At 37.0% G+C, this 15,962-nt stretch overlaps 1 long non-coding RNA gene across 1 annotated transcript in view; it reads left to right on the plus strand.

Moving 5' to 3' along the window:
• Window positions 1-15,482, plus strand: part of LOC150064174 (uncharacterized) — a 58,247-nt gene extending 42,765 nt beyond the window's left edge. Inside the window, exons 2-3 of the long non-coding RNA XR_016535245.1 lie at window positions 14,170-14,290; window positions 15,394-15,482. This is a non-coding gene — a long non-coding RNA (uncharacterized LOC150064174). The remainder of the gene's footprint in view (window positions 1-14,169; window positions 14,291-15,393) is intronic.
• Window positions 15,483-15,962: the final 480 nt, after the last annotated feature.

The raw sequence follows: 15,962 nt of genomic DNA on the forward strand, positions 1-15,962 counted from the left end.
AATTCACTTAACACTGTTAGAGCCATAAGGGTAGTAAAGCAAAGAAAGAGCAGAAAAACAATCCCAACAAGCCAGATCAATTCCAATGGAGAGTCAAAGAATAATGCATCCATTAATTTCGTACTACGTATGTTAATTGTCCATCTTTTATATACATCTAATGATATATCTTGATAACACAGCAGAATCTCAGTTTTAAGCTGTCCTCAGAGACTATATAGGACAGACTTCAAAGTATAAATTTGCTTTGTGTACCACCACCAACACAGCAAAGTAATAAAATATTCTGAAATTGTATTGAAAATTAACCTTGCCAATTGGCAATAAAAATACAGTTTGCTGGTTAGGGAGACATGATTTATGAAAACTTAGCTTTTAACAACATTTTCCTGTTTGGGAAAGGAAATATGAAATGTATTCAAATCAAATTTAATTAAGAGCACTTTAAAAGTTGGAGTGTATTAATTATACAAATGAGGTTCATTGTGACACTTCCATGCATACATATAATGTGCTTTGATAAAATTTATCCCTTTATTATCTTTTTTATCCCCTTCCTCTTTTAAAACAAGATTTATGGGTTTCATTATTCCATTCTCATCCATATATATGTGGTACTTTGTCATATTCTCTCCCTCTCTCTCTCAGAGCGCTTTCATAAAAAGCATTGCATTCCGTTATTTTTATACTCTTACAATAGAGAGATAGCCATTACAATGAGAGCATTGTCTCCAGCAATTAATATCTATTAAGCTCTCATAGTATCTTTTACATGCTCAGTAGTTATACTTAGTAACAATAACAAGAAGAATTACGAGATCTACACTTCTAGCAAGAAGGCACAAAAGATTGATTATCTGATTATCATTTTAGTCTACAGATAGTGTGCCTGTCCATAGAAATTTGGTTACCAAAATTCAAAGATTTGTCAATAATAAAAGTAAAAAGATGTTAAAATGACATTCTTTTTCTCTTTATAATTTTCAGTGTTCATTAGCTTATATATTCCAAATGAATTTGCTCTTCCCAATATTCATATATTCAGACAGATACAAGATAATACAGGAAAATTTTTGCGCAGGAAGCAGCCATATCTCCTATTTGTCTATACTACTGTAATTTCACCATTTCTTTTTTGAATATTGTTATTAACTTTAAGAAGTTGTATAAAAGAGTTGCCACTCACTGAAGCAGTTGATGAATTCAGTGCATATTAATCAGTATTGCTCCTTTTAGCATTCTCACTCATCTTTCCCACTCCACCCCCTGCCTTACTTAAGTTTAAGTTATATATTGAACTTTTGGACATTTAACAAAGCAGTTATTTACAAAGGGTCTTGCCTCACCATAGTTTCTAACTCAAGTCTTTTGGTTGTCAAAAGCTAGGTAAAGGACATTCAAAGGGGAGTAATAATTTTCATAACAAAATTTAATCATACATGTAAAATGCAAGCCAGGTGTTCTAAGTAGATGAACCTTCATTTTGGAAGAGTTAGGGATAGATGAATTCACCTCAGATACATTCTGCCAGCAAAACATGGGACCTTAGGCTACCATGACTTAAGAAAAGATTGAGATTGATTGCTTTGGTTTCTTTTCATTTGCCTGGATCTTAATATTCTAAATGAGTTGTCTGAAAATATTTCCTTTGCAATTGAAAACAAAACGTTTGACACTATGGTTCAGAGTTGCTACTTTGAATATCTCTTACTATTTGGATATGTGTTATATGAGAACAGTGAGAATGGCCTTCAGATTTAAAGTGAAAGTTCACTGTAAGTCAGTACAAATACTAGTTTCAGGGAAGGCATGTTGCATGTGTGACATAGCTTTATTTATTTAGTTATTGAAGAAGCATGCATCTTTCAGGACTACTCTTTCTACATTAGCGTATTGCCTCCTCTCCACCCACATGTCTACATACAGGTACTTAGTTTTAGCTCTCCTGAGTAGTGAAATTTCTGTGTTTAGACATTCTAAATGCCCCCCAACTCTACCCCAGCACAGACATCAAGGAGCCCAAAACCTCAGTGTGCATCCCTACTTATTCCTAAGGGTTTTCTTCACTTTGGTTTCCAGGCTTTACCTTGTCCTTTGAGATGCCTCTCCAGTAAATAAGAGAAATATTTGCATAATAATTCTTCCCTTTGCTCTCTGTTTTATCCATTGGGTTTTCAGTGTGATACAATTGCTCTTACCACCAGTAACAGATTCTTCAGTAAATGCAGCACTTGTATTCCAAAGCAGTTCACAGGGGATTTGGACCTCACACTTGGTGACTTACTTAGTAAAACAAGACAAGACAAAGCATTTGGCTCATTTTCAAAATAAAAAGCAACTAAGGGATAAAACTATGCATGTCTTCAATCTCACCTACAGGAAAGTCATTGGTAAGAACATCATAATCTAGTTTGACCTTAGGAAAAAGCCTGAAATTGTATATGAAAAATAATGAAAGCAAAAATGGACTAAGGTATGCTCAAGTGAAGAGTGTCTGCCTGGCAAGCAAAACAACCTCAATTCAAACAAAAATAAAAGGGGAAATATACTAGGTAGATTTATGTTTTTGAACTATTTTAGAATAAGTTCGGGGCATGATGCTTCAGAAGCATTAAGCTTTTCATTGTTTGATTTTTAATTTTTTTTTCATTTTTGGGGCTTTAACTAAGGGCCTGGGCTCTGTCCCTGAGCAATTTTGCTCAAGATTAGCACTCTACCACTTCCAGCCACAGATACAATTCTGGTTTTTGAGTGGTTAATTGGAGATAAATATTTCACTGGGACCTTTCTGCCATGGTTGGCTTCTAACTATGATCCTCAGATCTCAACTTCCTGAGTAACTAGCATTATAGGTGTGAGCCACTGATGCCTGGTTTAGCTTTTCATTGTGCATTTTTTTTCTTAGTTGAAAAGATACTCTCCTTCTAGCATCACAGGAAAATGACTAGAATCATGAAACAGAGAAGCTCACTATCAAATCTATGGACTGTTCAAATTTTGTTCTATCCCTTTTCTTTACAGGTGCAGGATCTAACTCAAGACTTTAAGTTATGATTAATTGTTACATGTGTCAGCCAGAAATAGCTCCTGATCTTTTATTTACTTTCAAAATCTTTACCTTTTTATAACACACAGGTGAATTGTTTTGTGTAATATCTCTTAATTTAGGTTTGTTCGTCTGGTGGTTCTGTTATAAGAGTTTTAGCAGGATTGTCACAGAAATGAAGTCACAACCCTCTGGGAATCACATCTGAAAGCATATAATGTCACTATGTATCATTAATAGAAAATAATACATATTAATGGGATGAACGGAAGAATAAAGAAAGAATAAAGGGTCAAAACACATTTGATCTGAGACTGTGCAATCTTTAATGTATTTAGTACTTTTAAATATATTTATATCTGTATTTACATTAAATACATTAAAATAAAGATTCTATATTTAAATAACAATTTATTCTTAAAGAATAAGATTAAATTTTGAAGTAGGATTAATACTTCAAATAAAATTATTTGGTATTAATATATATAAAATAACCTACATTGAATAATCTACTGAAGACCCATAATGAATCAAATGTGCAGACAACATCCAAATGTTAAACTGTTACTAGCTTGTTACTAATCTTTGTGTTTTCTTTCATTTTCTTTTAAAACTATTTCAGAGGGTTTTTTTTGCTGAAATTAATAGAAGGGTTACAGTTATATTCGTAGATAGAGGGTGTATTACTTCATACACATTGATACTCCTTCTCATATTTTTGTCCCAATTTCCTTGTCCCCAATCCTTCCCTCATCTTGTTTCCCCCTTCCCTTTCCTATATCAAATAAACAAACATATATACAATATATTAGATAATAAGGTAAGATACTGTAGCAATATGAGAATAACCAAGGAACAACAAAAGAGATGAGAAATAACACAGTACATTAAGAACAACATTATATTGCTCTTGTTTCCATATCCTGGAGGTCTTTTCATTTAGCCTCATCCTATATGGCCTAATGTATCTTAGTTTGAGCTATTGTAATCCTCTGTTAGGAGAGTTCTAGGTGTGTACTAATTCTTACAAATTAAGGAAACCATTGAGCCTATGTTTCTTTGGGTCTGGCTTACTTCACTTAATATGATTTTTTCCAAGTCTTTTCATTTCCTTACAAATGGGACAATGTCATTCTTTCTGATGGTAGCATAGAATTCCATTGTGTTTAAGTACCACATCTTGTTGATCCAAACATCTACTAAAGGGCATCTGGGTTGGTTCCATATCTTTGCCATGCCAAGCAGTGCTGCAATGAACATCATTGTGCTAGTGGCTTTAGTATGTTCTTGTTTCTGGATGACTGGGTAAATGCCAAGGAGTGGGATTTCTGGGTCATAGAGGAGCACTATGTTTATTCTTTTGAGGAACCTCCATACTGCTTTCCATAGTGGTTGAATGAGTTTACACTCCTATCAACAGTGTAGTAGTGATCCCTCCTGGCCACATCCCACCAGCATCTGATTTCTTGATCATGGCCATTTTATCTGGAGTAAGATGGAATCTCAGAGTTGTTTTGATTTGCATTTCTTTTATGGCCAGAGATGTCGAGCATTTCTTCATGTGTCGATAGGCCATTTTTATTTCCTCTTCAGAGAAGTTTCTCTTTAGGTCTTTGACTCATCTTTTAATGGGATGGTTGTTACTTTGGAGATTAATTTTGGAGTGATTGAATTTTTTGAGCTGTTGATATATTTTAGATATGAGGCCTTTGTCTGTTGTATGGTTAGTGAAGATATTCTCCCATTCTGTGGGATTTCTAGTTAGTTTGCTAGCGATGTCCTTTGCCATAGAGAAGCTCTGCAGTTTAATGCAGTCCCATTTGTCCAAACTTTTTTTAACTTGTTGTCTTTCTGGGTCTTTATTAAGAAAGTTTCGACCTGTGCCAAGGAGACCTAGTGTATCTCCTATTCCTTCTTGTATAGTTTTCAGGGTATCTGCTTTTACTTGAGGTCTTTGATCCATTTGGAGTTAATCATGGTGCAGAGTGACATAGAAGGATCCAACTTCAGTGTTCTGCAGGTGTTTAACCATTTCTGCCAGCACCACTAGTTGAAGATGCTGTCTTTCTTTCATTCTATTTTTTTGGCTTCTTTAGCAAAATTAGGTGGCCATAGGTCGATGGGTTGATTTGTGGGAGAACAAGTATACACAATAGTTCCCAACTATTTGTTGAAATATAGCTTGGCGAATTTTGGTAAATTTGGTTTGGCAAAAATTTCTTTTTGTCTGATTGGGCTTTGAGCCATGATCCTCAGAATTGTACCTCTGAAATGGTTTGAATTATAGCCTTGACCTACTGCACCCAACTTGTACAGTGTTTTCTTACTAAACTGTCCAGATTATGATTCTACTGAGTATCAGAGGATTAAGGAATATAGAATACTTGACAAGGGGAAGTGCTTTTATTTTTATGAGACAAGTTATACCCTTAGGGCATGATTTATTTGGCTTCATTTCTTTCAAGCCTCAAGCCCAACTATAATTTGTAAAATTATACTTTGTAAAATCATAATTTGTAAAATTAAACTCCAGGATCCAGGAGTTTCCCATAGGTCATTTTATGGTTACTGCTCCTTATTTTCATACAGAAAATGGAGATAGAAGAAAGGGGAAAATTGTACTACCTACCTGCAGAAGAGCTAAATTGTAAAGGTCTCAATCACCTAAGTCACTATCACATTAAGAAATATCTCTAGGGGCCAGGAGTTTGGCCTAGCGGTAGATTGCTTGCCTAGCATGCACAAAGATTGAGATTCGATTCCTCGGTATCACATACCTAGAAAAAAGTTGGAAGTGGTGCTGTGACTCAAGTTGTAGAACACTAGCCTTGAGACAAAGTCCAAGGACAGTGCTCAGGCCCCGAGTTCAAGCCCCACGACTGGCAAAAAATATTCTCTTTTAGCTGGGCACAGTAGCTCATGCCTGTAATCCTAGCTACTCAGGAGGCTGAGATCTGAGGATTACAGTTCAAGGCCAGTGGTAAACTTGTGTAACTGTATTCATGTGGTCTTCCTTTGTTCTAGTGTGTTCTAAGTTTGGCATAAGAGCCCAATACCAATGCTCAACCTCTATTCATATTGCATGATTCATTAAATAAGTATGAATGGATGAAGAAATGGTCTAGTAGAAAATTTTACCAGTTTATTCATAAGAACAAAGATTGAACATGCTGGCTTGGAGAAAGGCAAGGAGTTTCTCTTCCCCCACCTCCCTCCTGCCCTCCCTCCCTTCCTTCTTTCTTTCCTTCCTTCTTTCTTTTCTTCTCCTCTCTTCTCTCTCTCTCCCTTCCCTTCCCTTCCTTTCCCTTCCCTTCCCTTCCCTTCTCCCTTCCTCCCTTTCTCCCCCCCTCTCTCCTCTCTCTCTCTCTCTCTCTCTCTCTCTCTCTCTCTCTCTCTCTCTCTTTCTCTCTCTCTCTCTTTCTTTCTCTCTTTCTCTCTCTCTTTCTTTCTGTACTGGAGTTTGTTCTCAGGAACTGGAGCTTGATCATGTGTTGTTCTGAATCATACTTTCAATCTTACTTTTTGTAGATGGAATCTGATGGATGTTTTTCTTGGATGTTTTTCTGGATCTTAATTGGGATTGTTAGTGTGAGCAACTAGTGTGCCAGACAGAGTATTTTATGCCCAAGAGTTCATTTAATCACTCTGCTGATGGGAAAGGGAAGACAGGATAACACAAATATCAGTTAAGAAATAAAACTGTTAATTGAGACAATATTCCTATTGAAAGGGGACACATTCAGCTTCTTGGGGTTAAATCATTTCTCTCTCTCTCTCTCTCTCTCTCTCTCTCTCTCTCTCTCTCTGTCTCTCTGTCTCTCTCTCTGTCTCTCTCTCTGTCTCTCTCTCTGTCTCTCTGTCTCTCTGTCTCTCTCTCTCTCTCTCTCTCTCTCTCTCTCTCTGTCTCTCTCTCTCTCTCTCTCTCTCTCTCTCTCTCTCTCTCTCTCTCTCTCTCTCTCTCTCTCCAGTCCTGAGTTCGAGCTCAGGGCCTAAGCACTGTCCTTGGACTTTCTCAAGGTTAGAGGTCTACCACTTGAGCCACAGGACCACTTCTGGCTTTTTTCTACATATATGGTACTGAGGAATCAAACCTGGGTCTTCGTGCATACTAGGCAAGCACTCTACCATTAGGCCAAACTCCTGGCCCCTAGTTAAATTGTTTTTTAGAATGACTCATTGCCCTTCCTTCTATCTCTCAGTGTTCCATATAAATGCAGACAGGAAATAATGCTCATGATAGTATTAAGTGGCTGGAGCTTGCCCAATAAAACCCAATTAGTGCTTAGCTGAATGGAGACTTAGAGAGTAGATGGCAACTTGCTAGCTTTAGGGCTACCAGGCCAATTCTGGGGCTCTTCCACTGATTTGACTGCTACCACCCTGCTGTGTTCTTGCTGTAGGCTGTGCAAAGAAGGGGCTGTAAAGGAAATCATAAACACTTGATTTAATTAAAACCATTACCAATCCCATTTCTCCAAGTGCCAAGGTAGAGATTATATCACAATAATGGCAACACAATGAGTGCACAGGGAGAACACACAATTCTTTTACGGTTTGTAAAAAGCAGGGTAATTAAACATTTTCTGGTAAGCAGCATTCTTTGGAGTAGAGGTTTCCAGGTTTTGAGAATACGGAGTATACTCAAACCATTTCACACCAAACAAGAAAAGAAAAGGAATTTTGAAAATAAAGCAATCCTAGTTTGACCATTTAACCATAAGGAGAGGTAGCTAATGTTACTCCAAAGCCACAAGCCACAGACACTGTGCTATTTTCTGCTCCAGTGGGATGATTTGGCTTTCATGCAGATGTCCACATTAATAAACAAAAGTTCTGTTCTAATCTTGTGCATCCACCGAGCCTGTGTTTAGTGTGTAAAATTCATAATGGTTAGCTATTACTAATACTGGTAATCACTGGTTAGAGTGAGTTTAATTCACTTTTGAGTATTTCTTGTGGTTAAGCATATTGTTGCTGCTGCTGCTGCTGCTGCTCCTCCTCCTCCTCCCTTCTCCTCCGTTCTCGTCTTCCTCCTCCTCCTTCCCCTCCTCCTCCTCTTCTTCTTCTTCTTCTTTTGATCCTTCTCCTCCTCCTCCTCTTCTTCTTTTCTTCCTTCTCCTCTTTCGTCTCCTCTTCCTCTCCCGCCTCCTTCTCATCTTTCTTCTCCCCCTTTTATTTTATTTTATTTTATTTTTTTTGCCAGTCCTGGGCTTGAGCTCAGGGCCTGAGCACTGTCCTTGGACTTTCTCAAGGCTAGAGCTCTACCACTTGAGCCTCAGCACCACTTCCAGCGGTTTTTATGTATGTGGTACCAAGGAATCAAACCCAGGTTTTCACGCATGCTAGGCAAGCACTTTAACCACTACGCCAAACTCTCGGCCCTCCCTCTTTTATTTTTAATGGTAACTAATTTACCCTGGTTTCCCTGCAATTTTTCTGGTTTTAAAACTAAAATTTCTGGCCAGGAGTTTGGCCTAATGGTAGAGTGTTTTGCCCAGCATGCACCAAGACCCAGGTTTGATTCCTCAGTCCCATATACATAGAAAAGCAGGGAGTGGTACTGTGACTCAAGTGGCAGAGTGCTAGCATTGAGGAAAAAGCCCAAGGACAGTGCTCAGGTCCTGAGTTCAAGTCCCAGGACTGGCAAACACACACACACACACACACACACACACACGTACACATACACACCGCAAAACCTTGAAATTTCTTTTTTTTCCATATATTTTTAATTGTAATTAATAGAAGGGTTATGTTATATTCACCAGATAGAAGGTGCATTAATTCACATACATTGATACCCTTTCTCATGTCTTGGTCCCCATTTCTCTCCCTCACCCCCACCCATCATCTTGTTTTCCCCATTTCCTTATCCAATTTCAAATAATCAAATACGAATATATCCAATATATCAGATAACAAAGTGAGATATTGTAACAATATGAGATAACCAAGGGACAGCAAAAGAGATGAGAGATAACATAGTACATTAAGGAAAACAATCACTCATTATATGGCTTTTGTTTCTATATCCTAGAGGTCCTTTCATTTAGCGTCATACTATATAGCCTTATGTATCTAGGTTTTGCTCTATTGCAAATCTCTGCTATGAGAGACCAAGGTTTCTACTGATTATGACAAATGAGGGAAACCATTGAGCCTATGTTCCTTTAAGTCTGGCTTACTTCACTTAATATGATTTTTTTCTAAGTCTTTCCATTTCCTAACAAATGGGGCAATGTCATTCTTTCTGACAGCAGCATAGAATTCCATTGTGTACAAATACCACATCTTGTTGATCCACTCCTCAACTGAGGGGCATCTGTGTTGGTTCCATATCTTTGCTATGGTAAATAGTGCTGCAATGAACATCATTGTGCTAGTGGATTTAGTATGTCCCTGTTTCTGGACAATTGGGTGAATGCCTAGTAGTGGAATTGCTGGGTGATAGGGGAGTTCTATGTTTAGTCTTTTGAGGAACTGCCATACTGTTTTCCATGGTGGTTGAACGAGTTTGCATTCCCACCAACATTGTAGTAGTGATCCCTCTTGGCCACATCCCCTCCAGCATCTGTTATTAGTTTTCTTGATCCTGGCCATTCTAACTGGAGTGAGGTGGAATCTTAGAGTTGTTTTGATTTGCATTTCTTTTATGACCAGAGATGTTGAGCATTTCTTCTGCGTTTATAGGCCATTTTTATTTCTTCTTCAGAGAAGACACTCTTTAAGTCTTTGGCCCATCTTTTAATGGATGGTTGTTTCTTTGGAGATTAGTTCAGGAGTGATTTAATTTTTTGAGTTGTTGATCTAGTTTAGATTTGAGGCCTTTGTCTGTTATATGGTTGGTGAAGATCTTCTCCCACTCTGCAGGCTCTTTAGTTAATTTGCTAGCTATGTCCTTTGCCATAGAGAAGTTCTGCAGTTTAATGCAGTCCCACTTATCTAGCCTTTCTCTGATTTGTTGTGATTCTTGGTCCTTATTAAGAAAGTTTCGACCTGTGCCAAGGAGACCTAGTGTATCTCCTATTCCTTCTTGTAAAGTTTTCAGTGTGTTGGCTTTTACCTCCAGGTCTTTTATCCATTTGGAGTTAATTCTAGTGCAGGGTGACAAAAAGAATCCAACTTTAGTTTTCTGCAGGTGCTTAACCAGTTCTGCCAGTACCACTTGTTGAAGAGGTGTCTTTCTTCCATTCTATTTTTTTTTTGCTCCCTTGTCAAAGATTAGGTGGCCATAGGTCTGTGGTTTAATATCTGGGTCTTCAGTTCTATTCCACTGGTCTTCAGGCCTGTTCTTGTGCCAGTACCAAGCTGTTTTGATAATTATGGTTCTGTAATAGAGTCTAAAGTTTGGTGTTGAAATTCCTCCTGTGCTGTTCTTTCTGCTAAGAAATGTTTTTGCTATATGGGGTCTTTTATTATTCCATATGAAATTTTGGATTGCCTCTTCTATTTCTTTAAAGAATGACATTGGGATATGGATGGGTATTGCGTTGAATTTGTAGATAGCCCTTGGCAAGATTGTCATTTTCACAATGTTGATTCTTCCAATCCAGGAGCATGGGAGGTTTTTTGATTTCCTCAGTTCTGCTTTAATTTCCTTTTTCAGGGTTTTAAAGTTTTTATCAAAAAGGTCCTTTACATTCTCACAGAACCTGGAAATTTCTATACTCTGAGGACTCATTCAGATCAAGCAAATATAGAATTGGCTAGAAACTGTGGTTATGAATGAATGACTTTTTTTCTTCAAATTCCTCTATTTAATTTTTCTCTTTGGGAAAATTCATTTTTTCCCCAAAATACTCTCATGAACAGCTGACATTTGTCAACTACTTTGGTATATACTAACTACTGTCCAAGCTCTTTGAATGAATTTGCCTTTCCTCTTCTCAATCTCAATGAAGAGGGGCCATTTGTTCAAGTTCTCAGTCTGTGTTATGTACAGTGGCCACCACACAGATGAGATGGTCTTTCTGAAAAGGATAAGTACTTGTATTATCCCTATTTTACAGCTACAAATAAAAAAGGCAGAAATCCAGAAGAGCAAGCAAATTGACTATGATCCAGTTACTAGTTGTAACTGGCAGCCTTGTTTGAGGACTCCCATCAGACTATCCTTTTCTTTTTCTTTTTAGTGTGGATCTTAGGGTCTGAACTCAAAGTCTGGGAGTTGTCCCTGAGTTTTGTGCTTACAGTTAGCACTCTACCACTTATACTATAGCTCCATATCCAGCTTTTTGGTGTTCAATTAGACATAAAAGTCTCACTGGATGTTCCTGCTGAGCTGGCTTTGAACCATAAGCCTTAGATTTTAGCTTCCTGTATAGGTGGAATTACAGGCATTAGCTACCTTTGCCTGCTGAGGCTATTCTTCATACCAATTGTAATTGTAGTCATCACTCACATTTGAACAGTATATTTACCTGTATCTTGTCTTTCTGTTGTCTTGTTTCCTAAAAATGTATGAAATTGCTGGATTGTAGTAGTTAATGTTCAAGTACTCATTGTTTAAGCATGCCTCCTTTTTACTTCTACTTTCCTAGCACAGGATTGTGTCTAAAAATATGCATATTTTTCCACATTCTGTGTGAGGCTTTTTTTTTTTTTTTTTTTTTTTTTGGTAGTCCTGGGCTTGAGCTCAGGACCTGAGCTCTGTCCTTGGACTTTCTCAAGCCTCAGCACCACTTTTGGCTTTTTTTTTTCTATGTATGTGGTACTAAGGAATCGAACCCAGGTATCTACCACTAGGCCTTGCTCCCACCCCACATGTGAGTTTTTAGATAACATCATCCAGTACAATTCTTTCTGATGATAGAAATGTTGTACTCTTGCAGTGTTCAACCTAGAAATCACTAACCATGTGAACAATCTTGCCATTTCCTTAATTTCAGGTTAAATTTGAATGCCTGCATGTATCTAGTGGTTAACATAAGGACATTTACTTTAAACTCATAAGAATGTTTCACTGTTTAACATGAGAGTCATTCCAGTGGCTTTATGTTAGAAGGATACCTGTCTACCTATTTGTTTTCTACCACTAGAAGGAAAGAAAGTGAGAGAGAAACAGTGTGAAGGAGAAGGATGTTCTGATCTCTTATGCTTCTCTACCGAATAATAGTTGTAGGGGACAAAAAGGGAAAAATCACAAAGTAGATTACTGTGGGGGCCATCAAACCCATATTTAAGAATGAAGACGCTGAACACAACAGGGACACAAATTTAGTTTTTTTAAGGAAAATGTTGCAAAACTTTTTTTCCAAAATACCAATTAGCATTAGTTTTTGCCAACCTCCTTTCACCATTGCTCTGTATTTATCCACAATTTTGCATAGTTCATATGGAGTATAAATATAATTTTTGGTCTCCTTTAGCACATTTAAAATGCATTTTGTTAACACATTGATTGTGCAGAGATTTTCTTTGTACAATTAATATATGCAAATAATATGCTTTGATCAAGTTTACTCCATCTATTACTCTTTTTGCTTTTCTTTCTTTTTTATTGTAAAGGTGATGTACAGAGGGGTTACAGCTATGTAAGTAAGGTAATGAGTATATTTGTTTTTGAACAGTTTCACCCCCTCCTTCATTTTCTCCAGTATTTTTTCTACTGATGCCCTAGTCTTCCAGTTTTGTTGCATTTTTTGTTTGTATCAAGTAAGAACTTTCATTATTAAATTTTCACACATGTGTTAAAAATACATTGATCACAGTCACCCTCTATATTACTATCACTTATTTTCCTTTTCTTTTCCCTTACAAATACTCATGATCTCCCTCTTACTTTCACCCACTCCCTCCATAATTCCACTTAGGACAGAACACGGGATATATTTATCCTTGGTACACTGACATATATCACTTAGAAAACTTGAAAAGATAAGTACCAGTAAATGACATACTTTGCTTATTTTTATAACCACAACTCTCTCTCTCTCTTTTAGAAAGAGGAACTTTAAGGTAAAACCTAAGCTTTTCTTTTTGTGAAATTTCTTTTAAAAAATTTCCAAAACAAAAATATGCTCCAAGTAATAGTGATTTGATCTTTGACTTTTGACTCCTTTGAATGATTAGGTGGAATTGTCAGAGATACCTAAAGAGAGGTAATAATTAGAACAAGCTGGATAACTAATTTTTCTAGGAAAGGCCTTTGGCTGGCTTTGCCGGACTATTTTTGTCACACACCATTAGTCATGAAAGGAATACCCACAGGGAAGCCACCTTATGGAGGCAGCCACCTTACGGAGACAGCCACAGAGGGCAGGTGTATGTCCTTTATTGAGCAGCCCGAGAATGTCACTGAGGTTTTTGTTGTTGGTTATTGCTGTCCCCAGGCTCAGTCTCTCTCCAGAGCCAGTTGCATTTATGGTGACAGATATGATTCCCCTTGCCTGCATTAAACCATTTTTAAAGGCCTCTGTGTTGGCCACCTCTTGACTTTCAGCTTGTCACCTGAAGCCATGGGACCATCTTCTCTTCTCTGTGATTTCTCTGTTAAACTTCACATTGAGACCATCAGATCTGGTTACCAGAAAAAATACAATAATTTTCAGTTAAATTTGATTTAGGAAAAATAATGTGTTGGTTCCCCCCGCCCCGTAAGTCTGTCTAAAATTTTACATGGCATTGTTATGTCAGAGGCATGCTCTCCATTCTTACCAGTGAGAAAATTGCTGCAGAAGCTTTGTGGGAAGATATCCCAAGTCATTTGAACATGGCATCTTATCTTTCAAAAATATGACATGTGCTTCTTTGTGGAGGGCCTATGACTTTGATGATAAGAACAATCACAGAATTTGGATCCAAGGGTTGATAAAGGAATCGCACCTAGGCTTTGTTAACTAGCACTGGTTGCTTATGCAGCTTTACTGAGTCATTCCAGGACAACAGACGAAGCTGTAAAAGAAGGTCAATGACTAATTCTGAGTGTAGACTGCTTTTTCTGCTGTTAAGAATTTTCTTTTTTTTCTTTTTTTTTTTTCAGTTTGCTTAGGCCAGAGAAGTTCATGCAATAAACTGCAGCTTGTAAAAAGAAAATCATTCTAAATGATTCAAAAATGAACAATGTGGAGCTGAAAAAGGCAAGAGAACGTATCCACTATGTCATAAAAATTTTTTTTTACTAGATGGAGTTTGTAATAAAGACATCCGTGGCATGATTCATCAAACTTCTAAAGGCAGAAAGAATGGCTCAGGAAAGAAATGTGGTTTTGCAGCTCACCTAGCAAACTTCTGTCTCAACCAGAGGTAACTTTAAACTCAGGAAAGCCACAGTGTTCAGTCCCAAACATAGCTCTTTTATAGCTGTCTGAGTTTGTTTCATCTCCTCTTTATTCTTGGATTAGTGGCTTTAAAATGGAAATGTTGGATTCATTTCAGTTATTAGGTCAAGGTAAGCATTGTAATTCTCTCACTTGAATTCTTAAAAATGTGTTGATTATATTCTGGGAATGTTATTATTCTTTTAAAAATACTGAAAGTGCTAGCTCTATTTTTTTCTGATGTAATTGCTTGTATTATTTAATTCCCAGACATATTATATGGGAACTTTTGTAGAGGAATTTGAAGAGACACAAAAGACATTTGTGAATGATAAACTTCCATTTTGTCTTCCAAAGAACAGATAAAAACTTGTTTGTAAGAAAGTAGAGAGGATTAAAAAAAAGAAGATGGAAAGGAAGAAAGCTGCTTTAAAATGCAACTTATTCTATGTCTGAAAATCATGTGTGTGTGTGTGTGTGTGTGTGTGTGTGTGTGTGTGTGCGCGTGCACACATTTAAAGAAATACTCTAGTGACCTAAACAAATGGTGGTGATGTAGTGACACAATAATAATTGGCAGCCCATGGTGTCTAAAGCCATTTGCTTGAATTATTTATGTCTGAAAACTGACAGGAATTTCATAAGAGCAAATAAGGCAAGTCCAGTGGGTGTCATTTATATGGTGCAATCACACATGTGATTGACTGGAAGTCTCATCTGCCAGAGCTGATGTCTTAAAAACCCAGGGGAGGAGTTTATCTCAAGACAGTCCCACACCCATCAGGATTTGATTTGTCTTTCAACAGCCTGATTCTACTCTTTGTCAGAACAAGGTTGGCACAAAGAGACATAATTCCACTAAAGTTGTTTGTTTTAAAATTAGTTCATTTTAAAATTGCTGTTTATGGATATTACTATTGGACTGCCTCCTTAGTCTTTGAAATGATTTTTTTAAACTTTATTAAGCAGGCTCCTTATTTCATAGTAGTATTAGATATGAGTGCTATTGTCTAGCAACTTCTTAGCATAGTTTATCTCTGGGACTCAGATGTTTCTGCCCATTATTAACTCTGTTTTCTCCCACTGTAGTGCCTTCTGGAAAGAGGAGTGGGTTTGAGGACCAGAATCCATATGTATGCCTTTGCAGCTAGAAAATAAAATGAGCAAAATTAAATTGCCTTAAGGTAATTTATATAGCTTTCATTATGTACTTATAAGTGGTTTTCTTCATCTATTTTCATGTAGATTTGGGGAAAATGCTCATGGAGTTGACGATTTTCAGAATTTGAAGAGAGCAATGTATTTATGAAATTTTCATATTTGCATTTATTTTTCCTTCAGCATCACAAGAAGTTTGGGGAGTTACATAAATGAAAACATTCTTTTTATTATCTTGTGTGTTCTACATGCTTTTGTATTTAAAATATCCCGTACATCACAACTCCTAAAAAGAAAGCCATTCAAAGTGTCAAGGCCATGTTTTACAACAAAGTTGCTAAAATCCCTTTCACATCAAGCGTGGTGTTCAAAAATTAGTCAGTTTGCACTACTAGGTAAAATGAATTGGGAGATTTTAGTGTCTTTGATGAATGTAGGCCTTATTCCCAGATAATTTTTGAAAAATACTGTCTTATCCATAGGTTAATGTAAGGAAGCAT

This window comes from Megascapheus bottae, chromosome 4 (assembly GCF_031878675.1).
Source record: "Megascapheus bottae isolate mThoBot1 chromosome 4, mThoBot2.hap1, whole genome shotgun sequence".
NCBI classification, from domain to species: domain Eukaryota; kingdom Metazoa; phylum Chordata; class Mammalia; order Rodentia; family Geomyidae; genus Megascapheus; species Megascapheus bottae.